Below are 20,082 nucleotides of genomic sequence, written 5' to 3'. Positions count from 1 at the left end.
TGGAAGTCCACAGAGACAAATTCTTGGTCTATAGAAAGGGCAATTTTCATTACCTACTGGCTGCTGGAAAAGTAGACTTGGAAGAACTATATTGATGCTGGCTTCAATCTGTCCAGCTTATCTCCAGAGGTTAGGAAAAATAAAAGTCATTTGCCAGTTCATGAAGGCTGAGTTCTCAGTGGTATCAATGCAGGCCCTTCATTTTCCTCCTGGCTCTGGCCCCCAAGCTGCATGGCCGTTGGCAGAGACAATGCCAGAGGAGCAGATGCTGCTCTACAGATCACTGAAGGATGAAAGGGAACGAAGAAAAGTCTGTTTATTACAGCCAGCTCAAAGCGAGAGGAAGAAGGATCCAAATCTCGTACAATTATATTCCCCAATTAAACAGAGAACACACATACCAACTCCCTATATCAAGAATGTGAGTTCTGGATTTTAGCTCTTCCTCATTGTTGGTTTATGACTTATGGGGTAGAGGGACTTTGGGTAAATTCCAAAAGTTAGGGTTTTATGGGTCATGGGATACAACTTTAGTGCCAAGTACAAATATTACAAAATAAAAGTGTAAAATAAAAATAAAAATAAAATACCTCTGGGTAGAAAAAATACTTATCTTAAAAATCACTGATGGAGTTTTTGCAATTAAAGATGTTGTTTAATGGGAGTACACTTCAGGCATATTAATTGATCTAGAGGAGGGGTAGGGAACATCTAGCTCCTGGGCCATATAAGGGCTAGAAATCATTAGCTAAGGCAAATGCAGGCAATGATGAGCTGAAAGTTAGGTATCAATCTCCCACTGCTTGAGTTTTGTAAGTTGATTGCTTTGTATGGCCCTCAAAATGATCTTATAAATAGCCAAATGGCCCTTGACAGAAAAAAAAAAAAGTTCTCCACCCTTGGTTTAGAGAGATTAGCAAGCACTGTGGATTTTAATGAACATTACATCCAAAAGCACAATCCAAATCTAAACTACAGAATTTTTCAGACAATGTGCCAATTTGCATTGGTAGAGAGTGTTTCCTCACCTGGGAATTCCCTATCCAAATAATGAACAGGTTCAGTCCTTAACTCTCTTTTGTGATACAAGTAACACTCCTTCAGCCCTATTTCCACTTCCTTGGGTGGCACATTTGTGGATGTTAGAGTCCAAACAACCTCTATTGTATCTGATAGTAAAAAAAATTTTTTTGTTATACAAATCTTTACGTATCTTTTCCATTTTTTGTCTGTTTATTTTTCTTCCTGTCTCATTCTTACATGCCCTTAGTTTGACTTTGCTTTGTTGAATCTCTTAAGAGTTCTTTAAACTTTTTTCCCCCTTCAATTAAAGTTAAAGATTTTTAGGAAGTGGTTCATCACATGCTATGTTTTTTCTCATTTTTATTCTTTAATTCTGGCTTAGTATTAATATTCAAGATTGCTCTAACAAAGCAGAAATCTGAGTACACATGAATAGCTGATCCAGATATGATTCTACATAAATTTCCCATCTGTTAAAATATAATATTTTTTTTGTTGGTATATTTTGGTGCTCACCAAGTTATGGTGGATAAGTGCCAAACTTGGAGATTAGAAAATATAGGTTTAAATACCATCCGAAGTGCTCCCTAGATGTTGACCTTAGACAAATCATTGAACCAATCTCAGTCTTTCCTCCACAGCAAAATGGGGATAATAATTCTATCTATCTCACAGGGTTGTTATGAATATCAAGTGAGATAATATTGTAAAGTGCTTTATATATCTTAAAGCACTATATAAATACTAGCTCTTATTAATTATTCTTTTTTTGGTATAAGCACTAATAATATATAGATATGAGGCTTCTGTATGATATCTGAGTTCTTGACTTTTCTCATTTTTTCTTATGCCTGAACTGTATTTTCCAGCACTTTTTTTTGCCATCCTCCTCATGCACAACTCAAATGAAGAGTATCAAATATATATATATATAGGGATTTTACTGGGTTCTTCATAAAATGTCTCTACCTCTCCATCCTTTGCAACCAACACTGACAGATAAACTGCAATAATTTTCATGATGGCGATTTTGCATATCTCTCTATATGCAAATATATGCATATATTCACAAATTATAATAAGCTCTGCAATATGAGATGAGTGAGTATCCCATGATTGATAGGCAGTGGGGAACCACTGAATATTTTTGGGTGGAGGAGTGACATGAACAGATCTATTTATGAAAATTAGCTTAGAAGTGGTATGAAGGATGAACTAGAAGCAAGCAGGAGTGGAGATTTATTGCAGAGCCTAGTGCCAACATAGTCAGTCATTCTTTTCTACTTCCTCATTAATGCATTTACTTATTCAGTAGTCACTGAGAAATATTTACTGTAAGCAAGGCACTGTGCTAGTATCTAGAAGTACATTAATGAATGAGTACACTAATGAACATAAAGGGTCCCTATTGTTATGGAGTTTTTAGTCAATCTAGAAATGACTTAGAAATACTATTTATCAGCTCAATTCTGGGGCACACTTCCTGTTACATTTTATCATTGCCCCCTATCTGACTGACCATGCAGTGGTAGATTTAGAACTGGAAGAAACCCCAGATGAATAGCTTTGCTTATGTCAATCATGGGGGAGAGTACTTAGGGAACCCATTGAACAATATGCTCAGGTGTTGCTGGAAAACCTAAAATCTCATCTTGGTAGGAAGTGACTCAGATTTGGATGAATCAGTTACTCTCTGACTAAAGCTGTGACCTTGGAGAACTTAAAGTAACATTTAAAGTGGTTTGCTCTTTGGAAGAATGCGAATAACATAGAGAATTGGCTCTTTAAGGCTAAATCTTCAAGAATCAATGGACACTAAGAAGAACTGGAACTCATAATTAAATGCCAGATAGATAAATTTGATTACATTAAATTAAAAAGGTTTTGCACAAACAAAACTAATGCAGACAAGATCAGAAGGGAAGCAATAAATTGGGAAAGCATTTTTACATTTAAGCATTCTGATAAAGGCCTCATTTCTAAAATATATGGAGAATTGACTCAAATTTATAAGAATCCAAGCCATTTTCTAATTGATAAATGGTCAAAGGATATGAACAAACAATTTTCAGATGAAGAAATTAAAACCATTTTTAATCATGTGAGAAGGTGTTCTAAATTACTATTAATCAGAAAAATGCAAATTAAGACAACTCTGAGATATCACTACACACCTCAGATTGGCTAAGATGACAGGAAAACATGATGACGAATGTTGTAGGGGATGTGGGAAAACTGGACACTGATACATTGTTGGTGGAGTTGTGAATGGATTCAGCCATTCTGGAGAGCAATCTGGAACTATACTCAAAAAGTGATCAAACTGTGCATATCTTTTCACCAGCAGTGTTATTACTGGGCTTATACCCCAAAGAGATCTTAAAGAAAGGAAAGGGACCCACATGTGCAAAAATGTTTGTGGCAGCCTTTTTCGTAGTGGCTAGAAACTGGAAACTGAGTGGATGCCCATCAATTGGAGAATGGCTGAATAAATTATGGTATATGAATATTATGGAATATTATTGTTCTGTAAGAAATGATCAACAGGATGATTTCAGAGAGGCCTGGAGAGACTTACATGAACTGCTGCTGAGTGAAATGAGCAGAACCAGGATATCATTATTCACGGCAATATCAGTATTATATGATGATCAATTCTGATGAATGTTTCTCTTTCCAACGATAAGATGATTGAGGCCAGTTCCAACGATCTTGTGATGCAGAAAGACATTTACACCCAGTGAGAGGATTGTAGGAACTGAATGTGGATCATAACATAACATTTTCACTCTTTTTATTGTTGTTAGCTTGCATTTTGTTTTCTTACTCATTTACTTTCTTTTTTTGATCTGATTTCTCTTGTGCAGCATGAGAATTGATACAATACCTGAATAATTTTGTGAGGACAATAACAATCATGAAATTCAGAACTACTGAGGTATTGACGATCTGAGAAGGTACATCTGTGAGATGATCCCTAAAGGGACAGAATCTGGTAGAATAGCAGCAAGGGAGTTTTAAATTCTGGGGATTGAGTATGAGTTTAGATCTGAGGGTTGAATCTGAGTTTAAAGGTAGTAGAAACCCTCAGACAGTTGTTGGAGCAATTCTTGCAATGGGCCTTTGCATAAAGCTCCAAAGAACTGTGCTTTGCTAATGCTTTCTCATTTCTTGACATGGACACCTGTAGACTTCCTAGACACTACCTCAAATTCTTAGAATGAGGATTATGAGTCTTCTTTCTGCCTCTCTTATCTGACAATGACTAATGTAGCCAGCCAGACCGCTTTCTTGTGTTTCCTTAATTTCTCATGACTTAGCATTTAACTTCTCATGACTCAAGACCACTGATTCAGATACATGTTGCTTTGAGTTATGTTAGAACATAGGTCAATCTTTCTCTTTAAAATATTAGAAAAAAGGACAAGGCTTATAATGGAAGGATTTTCTACTTTCACACATGAACATATCACTCTTTACATGTTTTAAAGGTAAGGTGGTACAACTATAAAGCACTATTGACAGTGAGTTAAGCCTTGGTCCGAAATTAAGGAATCAGATGTCCTAATCCTGACATTGACATGGGGTAAATTGGGTGGTACAGTGGATAAAGCACTGGGATTTGAGTCAGGAAGACCTGAGTTCAAATGTGTCCTCTGACACTTGGCAACTATGCATCCTTGGGCAAATCACTTCACACTGTTTGCCTCAGCTTTTCCTCTCTAAAATGAAATGGAGAAGAAAATGGAAAGTAGCTCCAGTATCTTTGCCAAGAAAAGTCCAAATGGGGTTACGAAGAGTTGGACTCAACTAAAATGACTGAAAAATTCTGTTATGGGCAATGATGTACTGTGCAACAGCTGGTCGATTACTTGTTCTAATTGTGTCAATTCCTGAGATTATAAAATATAAAAAATATAAAATAGGAAAAAGCCCCTTACCTACTTCCCAGGACTGTTGTGTGGTAGCATGAGATGATGTCTGTTCAGTGCTTTGAGCTCCTTGGAGATAGGTGCCATATAAACAGAAGGGGTTATTATCATAGCAATAAAACAGGCTGGAGGTTTCCTCATTGTTTGCAATGGGCGCCCAGAAATGACAGCCCCAAACATCAGGGCAAACCTCATCTTCTGTGAAAAATGCCCCCAGGAAAATCTTAAGATCTTGAGCAAAAATTTCCCACACTTGACTGTTGTTGAACTGACCTACATTGGACTGGTTACCTGGGTTGAGAGTTAACAAGGGAGTCAAGGAACATCAGTTAAAATGTTTTACACAAACCTTTCATGATAGAAAGTCATCATACTCTTTTGTAACCACAGAGCACCTGCTTAACCTCAGGTGGGACAAGATTTTCAATTCAGTTCAATTCAATCAACAAATAAAATTCACTTTGTTGCAGTTTTCCAACTTTCATTCCTACCATATCTCTCCTGTTCTTTCTCTCCCAGTCAGCTACTCTCCACACTTAGCTACTTTAAGCAAATAGGAGGCAGAATAGTGAAGGAGAAACAACATCAATTTAAGAGGGAGGACATTTGAGTTGTAATCTTGCTCTGCTACAAACCAGTTCTAAAAACCTTAGTCACATTCCTTTCTCTCTTGGACTCAGTTTTCTTATTTGCAAAATTAGAGGGTTGATGATCTCTAAACTGTCTTCCAGTTTTTAAATTTTTGCGTTATTGTCACATGATACATACATACACACACTCACACATATATCTTCAATTGCCTATTGTAGAATATCTTATCCCCAAATGAAAGAATGGATTTTCTTTATAATGAAAATCCACAGAATATTGTACTAACCAGGATATTCTCTAGGTCAGGAGTCCCTAACAGTTCAATAATGATCTGGAAGAATGTCACAGTTTCTGGTTGATCTCCATAGTTTTTGCTGCTTCTATGCCTTCTTATTCCTATTAGAAATTTGCAATATCAGCACCCCTAAATGCTGCAATATATAAATCTGGGGGGGCAATCATACAATTCTGTGTGAAAGAGAAAGCGAGAGAGAGGATAAGAAGAAGAAAAAGAAGAATAAGGAGAAGGAGAGGAGGAGGAGGAGAGAGAGAGAAATATGTGATATTTATACCTTAGAAATCAGCAGAGTGACAATCTAGGGTTTAATTTATTGTTTTGTTGGTTGTTTAGACTTTAAAAAGTGATGGAAAAAATGTCAATAATGAAGATTCAACTTCATGGTATGGTGTATGTATATTTCTATTTAAAAGTCAGTTGCTAAACATTTATAAGCTAAATGGCTAGGGGTATCTTATTGTTTCTCTCTCTTTTAATAATGAAGAAACCAGTAAGATCAAATTACTTGTTATTTAGAGGACTTCTCTTCATTCATAAAATTAAAGCTGAAAAAAACTTAGAGCCAGTGGTCTCATTTTGTGAATAAAGAAACTGACTTCACTACTAACCACTAATTTCACATTATAGCAAGTGACAGGCAATTTTTGAACTCAGCTTCCCTGATTCCAAATTCAGGTCTGCTTTTATGAAGATTGGCACTTCAGGGTGATTTTCCACTAGGGATGCATAGTGTTTGATTACTGCATTTATTAATTTTCTTGGAAAGCACCTTGTTAGTTTAAATGTCAATGTATCTTTTGGTGGTCCTGACAATGTTAAAAAATATATTTTTGAATGTGGTTTAAATTTGAAAAAAAGTTTCTATCCACATTAAGATTTTAATTCCTGTTCCTCTGCCTTTGGAAATGAAAACCTTGTGCATGTGTTTGAGTGTATTTGATCTAAATTCAGTCCCTTTAAAGCAAAAGGTGCAATAGATATTGTGTCTTCTATCCTATGATGAGAAAGTAGGACTGAGAAAGGGATGGGGGAGGGTTTCAGGATTATCACCACCATGTTTTTCCAGAAACCTTTAGGCTCCAGGAAGTTTGGAGAACAAAGGTTATCCTCTGACTGTAAAGGGCATTTCCTTCCTACTCCTCAGTTGCTCCCTCTAGTTTGGCAGTGGTACCAGAAAATGAGAGGGTAGGTGAGCGATGTATTTGACTACTTAGGAGTGATAGCAGATTGAAAGAGTAAAATAAAGGAAATATAGAAGAGGATCTATGCCTTAGGAATAGAAATAGCTTATCATAGGATAGCTTTAATGTTATTAAATGAGATAAAAGTTGCAAGAGGCACCTTCTTATCATAATGTAGCACCTTTTATAGAAGTAGAAAAGACAAGAAATGTTTGTAATACTGTATCAGAATCAGCAATACAGTAACAAACACATAAATTTATCCCTTAAACTAGAAGTTGGCTTATGATTGCTGAACTGGGAGTGTTTGAATGGTAACTTAATTATCTTATCATGTATATCTTTATTATCAGTCTATTGACAAATGATTATTTAGTACATATTATATTTGTATAAAGCATATAGCTCCATGTTAAGTTAACATTGTGAGGGATGCAGACATTTAAGACATTGTCTCTGCCCTCAAGAAACTGAAAATCCAGTTTGGGGAAGCAAAACAAACAGACATGAAACAACAATAAACAATAAAAATCAGTTTAAGATTAAGAGTTAGGTAGTGTGCAGCAGACTTCATATGGACCTTTTTGGATTGTTTTTGTGACCTGACCCTGTTTCTGGGTATGGCCAGGATGGGGACTTGGCCCACATTCTGCACATCTGAGTGTATTCTATGGAACAGGATGGAGTCTGCCTGGCCAGGAAGCAAAGAAAGACCATGGGGTAGGGAACTGCCATGCATTTGTTTGATAAACTAGTTCCTAACAGAGATATAGGGTTTAAAGCTGAGGTAGTGAATGAATAAAAGCAGGGCCAAAATCAAGGACTAGACAGAGGCTCACAGGGGTGAATAAAAAGATGTGGTCTTGGATCAGGCTGAAATTTGATGATTTAGTTCCAAAAACATTTATTTAAAATATACTATATGCAATGATCCAAGACAACTCTGAAGGACTTATGATGAAAAATGCTATCCATACCCATAGAAAGTACTGATGATATTTGAATGCAAATTGAAGCGTACATTTTTAAAATTTTATTTTTGGGGGTTTTTTTGGTCTGTTTTCTTTAACAATATAACTACTATGGAAATGTTTTGTACGACTACACATGTATAACCTGTATTGAAATGCTTGCTTTCTCAATGAAAGGGAATAAGGAGGGGAAAGGGAAAGAATTTGGAACTCAAAGTTCAAAAAAATGAATGTTAAAATTGTTTTTATTTGTAACTGTGGAAAAATAAAATATTAAATAAATTTTAAAAATTAAAAAAGATATCTAGCATCATAAAAAAATTTTAAAAATTGTATAACAGAAAGGAAGGACATAGTGTGGTCTTTAGAAATTAAGGCATAATAGATGGTGTCTGTTGCTCTATTAGCACTCATAATGTCAAGAGATTTAAAGAAGCTCTTCAGCATGTTGAATAGACCTTCTGGGGAGGGAGGACATGGACAAAAATTTCAAAAGATTTGAAGGCATGGATGAGTTACAAATAGCTACATTTGGTTCAGTTGGGATGGCAAAAGAAGCTATTTCTGCTTTGAGAAAACTGAGATTGTTTAGTAAGTTAAATTGACTTCAATTTTAGTCTTTTATTTATTTGTAGGTAAACTATACACCATACTCTGAAAGAGTATCTAAATTATTTTTTGCCTCTGGAGTTGGTTATCAAAACTGCTTCAAATGGTGGGTTATTATCTGGTCCTGTAAAATATTTTTTATTAGTTACAATAGAAGAAACAGAATGATATAGTAGAAAGAGTGCCTAGCACAAAGTAGGAGCTTAATTAAATGACATCATGTCTGAAGGTGCTTTTTAAGCCTTAAAAGATTGTATCAATGTCTGTGATTTTTAGAATTAATAATTGATTGTTGATTGATTTGAAATGACTTTCTTTTCCATTTTTGCTCCTCAATGCATTTACTGTTGTTTCTGACCACTGCCTGGGTAGTGGGTGTGAAGATTTGACTTGCTCGATGAGCCATGAAGAGTAATGAGAGAATGCAACTCTGAATGATCTGGGAGTAATTCTGAAATGCTGTCAACCTGCAGCCTGCTATCCTTCAAGCATCCTTTATAAATACAAGTTGCCTGTCTATAATTGCCAACAAGTGGTGTGGCATGTTACCCTGCCCACTGTGGAGCATGCGGTATGTTCAGAGTTGGCCAGACTTCCAGTGAAATCTGTTTTTTGTTTTTCTTGAGAATTAACTCAAAAGAGATTTTCCAGCAGGCCAGGCGGCTTAACAGATAACATCCTGGCCTTTCACATTTGTATGTGTGGTTGGAGTTCAAGTTGAGGTCCCCAGTGAAAAGATCTCCGTCTAGGCAAGCCCAAGTCTTTTGTAGCCTTCACTCTATGTTGGCAAAATTTCCCTCTTCAACAAAGTTTATCGCCATTTTCATTCGACTCAGAATCCCAGAATCTCAGACTTCAAAGGGACCCCAGAGACCATGTAGTTCAACCCATACCTGAACAAGAATCTCTTTCATAACATACTTAATCAATGATTACTTAGTCTTTACTTATATATCTCTAGTGTAGAAGACCTAGACAGTCCTCTGCTGGACATAGATCAATCTCATTGATGGTATCTATTGTCTAATGGCTAGTGTCATTTGGGTTTTCTTAGTTTCCTGTTGAGGTGGTAGATTCACAAAGAGCTCCTGAATGCTTGATACTCAAGGTATCTGATTCTTTTAACTGCAGAAGGCGGTTTGGGCACGTATAAACACTTGCATATTTACATGGGCAGAGGCTGTTAAATAGGCAATATGCATGTGGTCAAACAGGTATTCTAAGAGGTTTGCTCTACTGAAAGGGACAGTCCCTCTCAGGGGACAAAGCAGGAGCTCTCCCATTCAGCACTAACCACAGTCTTCTCAATGAAATAACGGCTAGAAATGAAGTGATGATTTTTAAGTGGGCAGAACAAAGCTCCTGAGCAAGCAATGTGAAGTGCCTATGTTGGCTGCTTTAAGTCACAAACTCTTCTAATTAATTTTTTATGGCAGTCACCTGATTAAAACATGGTGCCCACATCTCTTCTTTCCTCTTGGTTGGAAGAGTGACACATAGTATAATTGTGTCATCTTCTGCAGTCAGTAAAGGGAGCTCTAGTATGAGGCTTAATGTCCACTTTATACAATTCAAAGAGCATTTGTCTGCTTCTTAAAACCTTCCTTTGCATATAGGTGGTTCTCATCCAGGGCTAATGTTCCCTTTCTTGACAAGACATTTATTTCATTGCTTGATCAAAATGAAAACAGAGAAGAGTGAATAGAAATGTTTCAGCAAAAAGGAAACTTTGATAGATGACTGAACCTTGTTCAGTGCAGTAAGGTATTAGTGCAGTAGAAGGAGCCTGGGAAGCAAAAGATGCAGATTCAAGTTCAATATCTCCCCTTACTAGCTATTTATTTGTCTTTGGACAAATAACTTAAATTCTCTTAGGTTCAGTTTCCTTATATGAAAAATGGGGATAAAACCTGTTTTGCGTGCTTTGTACAATTATTGTAAAGATCAAATAAGAGAAAAGCTGGCACTCAGTCAACAGTAAGAGGCTGTGTAAATATAAGATCTTACTAAAATACTTTTACTTGCCAGCTACCTAAACTCAAAGCAGTTTATAGCAATTCACTCTGAATCTTTATATATCTCCAGGTGGGCATCAGAGACTATAAATATTCATTGAATAAATGTAATGAAAGTTCCTGAGAAGGGCTGGGAATAGTTTGTAGTCTCAGGTTGAGCAAGTGACAGAATTGGGAATAATATCCAATTCTTTTTCTTTTTGTTTCATATTCTGCCATAATTGGTAGTTAATAAATGTTGGTTAGTCAAATTACTAATTATAGACCCCAACTTCTTAAATTGTGATTTGCAACCCCATATGGATTTTCATAACTGAATGTGGGAGTTGTGAAATTATGATTTATTATCAATAAATTTTTGATTTGTATACCTGTTTTATATACCTATATACCAGGGGATATGTAAAAATTTCTCCAGAGAAAAGGAGTCATGAATGGAAAAAGTTTAAGAAATCCTGTTGTAGATAAAGGAAGAAAAAGCTCATCTGAGATCTGGAAAAATTCACCTGGGATCAGGAAAAGGGGGGGGGAGGGGGAGAAGGGGCTGGAATGAGGAGGTGGGTAGAGGGGGGAAGGATAGGGGGAAGAGGGGGACTGCTTATCAGGTTGCTCTTGTCAGATTCTTGCTCACAGTTCCTGATAAATGGGCCCATAAATATTGCATCTCGGCTGTTGCTGCAGCCATGGCATTGCAGTGTGGTTATAAATATTCTCCTCCAATATACTGACTGCAGATAAAACTCTATTTCTATTTTCCTGTGAAAATAAAGCAGAGTGAAACAAGGCCAGACTTCTTTTTATCCACCAAGTTCAGTAAAGTTTGGAAAGTGGCTGGTGTGAATATGACTTTTATGGTTGCCACTGTGGTTTTTTCCTCTTGGATTTCTTTCACTAATTCCTTCTATTATTGTGTGAAAAATGGAAAACATTCTAATGGCTGTTAAAATAAGTATGTTGCTCCTTTTTCTATTGGCCAAAAATATCAGATGTTTTAAGGTTTGCAAAATACTTATATATGCTTTATTTAATTTTTTTGTTCACAGTAATCCTGTTGAGGCAGGTGTTGTTTTTATTCCTATTTTACAGGTGAGAAAACCAAAGCTTCAGCAATGTTAAAAACCTTTGTTCATGTTTACAAAGCAAATAAGGATAAAGGGCAGAATTTGAACCCAGGATTCTCCCAACTCTAGAACTATATTCTTTTCATTCCACCATATTACCTTTATTTGTCACAATATTGTTATAAATTGTACTTTCCCCTAGGTCAAAGTTTTCGTGTACTTGTGAATGAAAGATTGAAAAAAATGATACTGAAACTTGCTTTCCATCTTTTCTTGATCTAATGTCCTATAAAGGATTCCTGGTTGATGATCTATGAATATTGTAGTTTTGAAGTAAAAATCATAGCTATCAAAATTGCCTGGAAACATGAATTAAATATCTCATGGAAACAATATTTTGGATTTGCCTGTTATGTCTCCATGTCCTAACACAACTGTACTTAGGGTGGCATGGTTAGAGCTTTGCACAGAGCATCAAATTTAAAGGGCACCAATAGCATTTCTATAGGTGTAAAGAGCACATAATAAGCAACAATAATTAGTTAAAATATAAAGCTAACAGATGTAGAGCTGGAATGAGCTTCACTACTCTTCTGCTTTCATTGGAATCCCAGGTTTTCTTTCTGTCCCTAATAGAGTTGTTATCTTCTCTGCGATTGAGGGCCATGCTATGAGAGCCTTAGGCTTTCCCCAGGCAGGATGTAGAGCACTTGCTTGAGTTGAAAAATTCTACTTAGTCTTTTGATTACTAATATAATAAATAACCATTTATTAGATTCTTAGTTACATTGTATGATAAGCTGTCCTAGCAATTGTTCAAGGAGGATGTGATAGGTGCACTGTCCTCCAAAAGATTACCATCTTAGATAATAAAACAATGATAATGATATTATTTGTATTTTTCATTGATAGAGCAGGAACATCCAGCCCCCCAAAAAAAGAAATATAAAAATGAAGCCATAGAAAAGATGTACCAAAATAGAACAACTTGTACTTAAGTCATAGTAAGATCAAACCAGCAGAATCCTATGGCTGTGCATATAAATCATATGAGTTGAAGGGGAAATGGTTTGGCCAGAGGATGTGCAGTGAGTTTTAATTATAATGGAACATTGCAGACATTACACTAATTTTTTTCCAGCACTTAGTAGAGTGTTTAGTAAATAGTAATCATTTAATAAATGTTAGTGGACTAATTAATTGATTTCTATGCTTCTCTACTCTCATTTAAAAATGAGTTTTCATATCCCCTTAACAAGAGTTCTTATAGGCACCTACCTTATTTATGTAAGATAAGCTATCTCTGGAAACAAATTGCTTCTCACAGAACTTATCTTTTTAAAAAAATAATTTTCTAATTCTATTGCTCTGCATTTATATTTCAGTTTTTGGCTGGAGGATCCTAGACCATCAACTAAAAATATAAATAATATCATATGCTTTATTATCTAAGATGGTAATCTTTTGGAGGACAGTGCACCTAGCAAATCTTTCTTGGACAATTGCTAGCACAGCATTATATCATATTATGCAATGAAGAATTTAATAAACGGTTGCTTATGCTATTGGTAAGCAGAGCCATTAAGTAGAAATTTTTCAACTCAAGCAAATGCTCTAAAGTGATTCATAGCATGGCCCTTAATTGCTTAAGGTCACAATAGCTATTTAGTGGAAGAGCCAGGATTAGACTGATCTTCTGACTCCTGGGCTCTTGCTAATACCTCATGCTGCCTTACCCTAGGACTAGTGACAGTTGAACTTTAGTGTTTATTGAATTGAATTTATTTCCATTAAATTAGGGAGGAAAATAATATTTGTTTCTATTTTTTCAACTCTTACTTTAGGTGATGAATTAGCTATTTAAATATAACAATTAGTGATTCTAGTGAATACATTTCTTTTAATGATATTATAGTTTTGGTTAAAGGAAGCATTTGAATGGCAAATGAATGAAAGAATAAAATAATTGATGACTGCTAACTCTGTACTAGACAATGTACTAGATAATGGAGATACAAACACAAAAAACAAAGATAGATTTTGACCTCAAGGAGCTTACATTGTAATGGGAAAGCAACACATAACCAGGGAGAGGAATTCTAATTCTTTATAAATCTCATGAGATTTTTGAGAAGTTACAGAGATAGTAAGTCCAGCCAAAGGAGGATAGATATATTTTTTCCATTAGCAATGGCAGTATTGATCTGATCATGGTTCTAGAACTGGAAAGATGGGAGATGGAAGAGGGAAATTTAAAAGCAAAGTAATACTGAGGATGTGCTCAATAGCAAGGTAACTAATGAAGAGATCAAAGGAAATAAAGTGAAGCATAGGTTTGAGCTGTCTTGGCATAATATAGTAGAATATGTTGGATACTCACCCATCAGTTCAATAGGGTTCCAGAGCAAGAATTCTAGAAATGAATCATATGGATCTTTTAAACTTCATTATAAGAAACTGAGATAGATTTCTAGAGACTAAATGGACCACAGGGCCATCTATTTCAATCCCTTCATTTTTACGGTTGAGGAAACTGGGGCTCAGAAAGTTTTTTTTTATTTCTGTTTGTCATGATTTTTTTTTTTTTTTATTATCTCAATACATGGGAAATAATTGGACTCTTATTGCCACTAGAATGGTCAGATGACAAAATATATTACCCATGAGGTAATTAATTTTTTAAATTTTAAAATTAAAAATTAAAAAATATTTTTACTTTATGGAATAAAAGAAGTGTTTCCATGACACAACAAGTTTTAAGCATCAGCAACGAGATTTGAACTTATGTTCTATATTGTCAGAGATGTTTCTACAGCACTATGCTTCAAATAATGCGGCTCCCCCACCCTTTATCCATTCATATTGTAAGCATAACATTTAGAAGGAAATAGCTTATAAAGTGCTAATCTTTTTTTTTTTTTCCTGAGACAATTGGGGTTAAGTGACTTGCCCAGGGACACAAACCAGGAAGTGTTAAGTGTCTGAGGTCACATTTGAACTCAGCTCATCCTGATTTCAGGGCTGGTGTTCTATCCACTGCAATTCCTAGCTCCCCCCTAAAGTGCTAATCTTACAAACCTAAACCAATGAGATGATAGCAAACGCCACTAAGACACTTCATCTTATTTTCATTCCTGGTGGTGGGATACATGCCTGCTGGCCTCTCTACCTTGGCCAGGCAAATAATTACCTAACTTCCTCTCTTCCACATTGATCTATACTGAATCCACACAGAGCAAACATACATGTAGGTATCAGTCAGGAAAATACAGTATACTCTGAGGTCTGAATCTCTCTACATACTGAAGTCATTGCTCATTGGAGTGACTTCATATATATTTCAAAAACTGCCACTGAAACTACATTCTAATCATGTCTGTCATGCTTGAACTTCTTTCTGTAATCTGAGGTCTACTTGGGGTAATAGGCATTCCAAATGGTGCTCTCTTTTGTATATGGTGGCATAAATGGGTTGCATGAGAAAAAACTTATTGAATATTTTCTCTTACTAGGTATACTTCAGAACCCCCAAGGACTGTAAAGTAGGTGTCTTCTTTCAATTCAGTAAGAATGAACAATGATAAGTGATAAGTTGTAGTTTGTCTTTTGTTTTCCAAGATGACTAATGACCTCACAGGGTGATGTCTTGATTTGTGTATGAATTAAAGTGAGGCAGAGTTGTACAAAATCAGAATCCAGTGGCAAGAGAAAAATCAAGATGATTGGTGATGGCCCAAGGGTCACAATCTGGTGAAAGATAAGTAAGAAAAAAATAAAGAGGATAGAGGTCCAGACAAGATGGACCTTGAAAACCATGCACTGAGCATAGAATGAAAATGACAGAGGAACATCAGCTGTAGATAGGTGTGAATCTAGGAACTGCTTTGGTTACTGTCTCCCTAGAAAAATTATTACGATTTTTTTGGGGGCAAAGTACACTTGGGGGATTCTACAATTTTTCACATTTATTTTGTTAGAAACATGGTTTATTTTACAGTGTTTTTCTTCACTAGCATGACACTACCAGATAAGGACATCAGGAAGAACCAGCTTATTTTGAGTCACTCAAGAAATCAGTGGTATAATATTTCTTTTTGTCACTTCTACTGCAATACCATATCAGAATCTTTCATAGATCCAGGTTTTTTTTTTTTTTTTTGGTGGGGAATCTAGGTGGCACAATAGAAAGAATACTGGTCCCAGAGTCAAAAGGATCTGAGTTCAAAGCTAGTCTCATACACTTAGATACACTAGTTATATGACCCTAGGTAAGTCATTTAGCTCTAATTACCTTTTTAAAAAAGTTCCAATGAGAGTCATCATCCCAAATCCAAACTTCAGGTTTCAGATATTTCATAATCTCTGTCATCCTGTATATTTTGAACAAAAGCCTGAAATTTAGTTGTTCACATGTGAGATTTCTGCATTGATTGTTGATATCCAGAATCAAGGTCACAGATTCCCTAGCTAGGTAGATTGTATATGGTTTGTTGTTTTTGTGATTATCCACACCAATGAAGAAAAATGGCAGCTATGATTGCTGGGCCATTGACAATGGATTTTTTTCCCCCCAAGGCAACTGGATTAAGTGACTTGCACAGTGTCAAACAGCTAGTGTCTGAGGTTGAATTTGGACTCAGGTCCTTCTGATTCCAGAGCTAGTGTTCTATCCATTGTGCCATCTAGCTGCTCTGAAAATGATCTTATACTCACACGCACACACAGTTTCAAAATTGGAAATAACCTTAACAATCTAAACCAAAAAATATCTAAAACAAAAATTGTCTCTCACAGCATACCTAAGAAATATTCATCTAGTTTTTCCTTGAGATTCCCAATGAAGGGAAAACTACCTAGAGAAGGTAGTACTTTCCACTTTTGGATAGCTCCAATTGTTAAGAAATTTTTGTTTATTTACACTCTGATATCAAGCCTAAATCTGCCTCTTTGCTATTTCTCTCTATTGCTTTTGGTTTTGTACCTCCTCACCCCTATCCCCTGGGTAAACTCTCTTTAACAATCTCCTCTGTATGCTTTCCAACTTATTATTTTTCTCCCTAAAAATGTGGTACCCAGAACTGAACACAGTACACTAAAAGTGGTCTTACTAGAGAAATACTTTTCTACCTGTATACAGCAAGCCTATTATCTTCTAGTACTGGACACTATATCTCTCTTAAAACAGCCAAAGATTGTATTAGTTTTGGTGGGAATACAGATAGATTGATTTTGAATTGTTGAATATTTAGACTCAAAGAGGAACTATTAATTGTTCAGTTTCAACTAGGAAGTTTCCAGTGGAGATTAATGCTTGTTTCTGTGGTGTTAACCATTTTAATCAATGACTTAGATAAAGACATAGATGGACTATTCACCAAATTTGCAAATGATACAAAACTGAGAAAGATAACTAATATTACTTCAAAAAGGTCCTGATGTGCTAGAATATTGTATTGAATCTAACTGTAAAATCATGGTTATACAAGTACAACATGGGGTAAGTGTGATTAGATAGAAGGTTAAAAAAGATCTGAGGGTTTTAGGACACACAAAATTCAATATGTATTTGATATGGCAGCCAAGAAAAAAAATGCAGTCTTAGGTTACTTTAAGAGATACACAGAATTGGATCTTGGGTGATTATGGGCTCACTCTACCCTTCCATGGCCATATCACCTTTGGAGTATTGTGTTAAATTCTTGATGACATATTTTAGGATGGATATTGATAAGTAGAAAAGGGTCCAGAGGAGAGAAATTACTATGGTGTACAGCCTCAATATTATGCTATTTGAGGAGTAAAAATGAGGATTTTTAGCCTAGAGGAGACTTGGGAAGGGGTTTTGATAATTGCTGTTAAGTATTTACATGGCTGTTTTATGGATTAGAAATTAGGCATGCTTTTGTTGCCCCCAGAGAATAGAATTATAGGTAAAAGATAGATTTAAGATTAGTGTCTGGAAAACCTTCTAAATACTTGGAGTTATTTAAAAGTAAAATGAACTGTCTGGATCTTCTATACTAGAGATATACAAATAAAGACTAAGGGATCATTGATTAGGTATGTTATAAAAGAGATTTTTGTTCAGGTATGAGTTGAACTACATGGTCTCTGAGGTCCCTTTGAAGTCTGAGATTCTGGGATTCTGAGTATTAGTGGAATACCATTGATTCCTGCCATGTTCGTCAAATTCATGTTAAAAATGAATCCTGAATCCTTGGCAGTCCAAAGCCTTGACAAGTGCACGCATGGGAGGAAATTCAGAGGAAGAAGAGAAGGAAAGGAATGGTATTTAAGGTTGTGCTTCAAAGCTGGTCATCAATTTATACAGTTACAGTGGATTTGGAATCTTAATTCTACTTTTTTATTTCTTATTGTAGGAAAAAGATCCCATTTTTCCTTTCATCTTTAAAATCTATAATTAAGGTCAGTCTAGGTCTTTTGATCATACATAATAACCATTTGCTGTTGGAGAAAGTCACAGAGACAGCCACTTAGTGGCTAGGTAAGTTTTCCTTACCTTTCTGTGGCCAGGTTGCCACCTACTTCATTGTTGCCTTACAGGAAAAGAGATTTGTTTTAGAACCTTCAAATTTTCACCTGTTTCATCTTTCCTGCTCCTTTACTTATCTAAGATTATTTTCTTCATGTGCTTCCTCCTTCCCACTCTCTTTCCTTCTTTTCTTCTTCTCTCCCTCTCTCCTTCTCCGTCCCCCTTCTTATTCTTTCTTCCTATTTTTTTACTTTCTCTCCTCATTCTTTTTTCTTTCTTTATTCTTTGTCATGCTCTTCATTCTTTCCCCCTCACTTCACCCCTTTCTCTTTATTACCCTTTCTTATCAAAGCCCTATCCACTGACTACATCTGGGTCTCCATGCCTAAAACAGGCTTGCAATGCCAATTACTTCAAGTCTATGAGAAGAAATAGTGGTGGGGGGAAGGGAGTGTGCTCTGGAAACAGGACTCCTTCCCATCCAGCTGTCCATGGCGGGTGATCTGACTCATGTAGCTAAGGCAAAATGGGGATTAAGTTGGGGAAGCCGTTCACTTTGAAATATGAAAGTAGCCCCTTGGTCCCCCTCCCCATTCCCTCAAAGAGTTATTTTTATACCACCAGAGCCCAGTCTGAGCTACCACAATTTTAAAAGAGGTGTGATATGAAAGGAGGAAATGGCTTCTGTAAATTTTCTCTTGTTCCTTTGTTTTAAATTTAGGATCCCAGGAAAGGGTAGTTAAGGCCATTTGTTTAGCCAAATAACTTAATTTATCTGTAATTGCTTTAAGGAGCCCCTGAAGCACATAAAAGGCCCAAAAGGAGCACTAGTGAGGTAATCATGCCTGGTGCAAAGGAGGCTGCTTGTACTCTGATTCGATGGGGCTCTTCATGATTCTAAAGACAAAGCTGGCTTTGAAAGCCTGCAGATAATCAAAATATACCAGGGCAGCTTGTTAAGCCAAATACAGGCCACTAGAATAGCTTTCTCCTTTGCTGAAGGGGTTGGGGTGATGGTAAAATTGTTTGTAATATCAGTTGCTTCAGTGAATTAGTTTAAATTTCACCTTTCCATGCTATTTATTTCTTTTTGATCCTTTGGATAAGGTCACAGTAGATCCTCTCAATTTTAAGACAGTACTATTCATCTCCACATTTGCCCTCTTGGCCTGAGTTGATTTTAAAGCTAAAACTAGAGTAGTGTAACTAGGGCTATATACCAGGTGGAGACATCATTTCCTCCTTGTGATCTAGTTATCCTTTGAACCTCATGGTTCTGTACTGGCCCATGATACAATGAGGTTGGTGGGAGAAGGTGGCTCTGGGAAAGGAAGAGGAATTGGGATTACTGGCTATGGAGGTGAGAGGAAGGAGAAAGGGATAAGTGCCTATTCCCTCTATCCCCAGTCATTATCAGAGTCCAAAGCAAAAAAACGTAATAACAGTGCAGAATAAGGAAACAAAGAGGAAGACATGAGTCACATGTCTTTCCCCCACAAGTACGTATACAGTTGGACTACCTCTATTGGGCCCATTTGTCTTTCTTTAACCTTTGAAACTTCCTTTCCCTCCATAATTCCATTGCTCTCCACCTAGGTTCTAGTCCTCCCCATTCCTCACCTTCTTCACCTTCTTTTCCTATGCTGACCTCTAGCATTTTCCATACATTTACACATTTACTTTCTTTTTTGACTCCCCCCCCCTCACATTTCTTCCATATTCTGGTGCTTATGAAACTTAGATTTCTCTTGAAGATAAAATTTTTGGAAACTTTTCCAAGGTTGGTTGTTCCTTCTCTCATGTCTGCTGATACAAAGGGTTATGGGGAGGTATTGGAATATTTCTTGTTTCTCTCTTCCATCACTACCCCTTAGCAAATAGCCCTCTTCCCTTAAAAGTTCCTGTCCA

The sequence above is a fragment of the Antechinus flavipes genome, chromosome 4, assembly GCF_016432865.1.
Source record: "Antechinus flavipes isolate AdamAnt ecotype Samford, QLD, Australia chromosome 4, AdamAnt_v2, whole genome shotgun sequence".
Classification (NCBI taxonomy): domain Eukaryota; kingdom Metazoa; phylum Chordata; class Mammalia; order Dasyuromorphia; family Dasyuridae; genus Antechinus; species Antechinus flavipes.
This window is presented reverse-complemented; position numbering follows the sequence as displayed.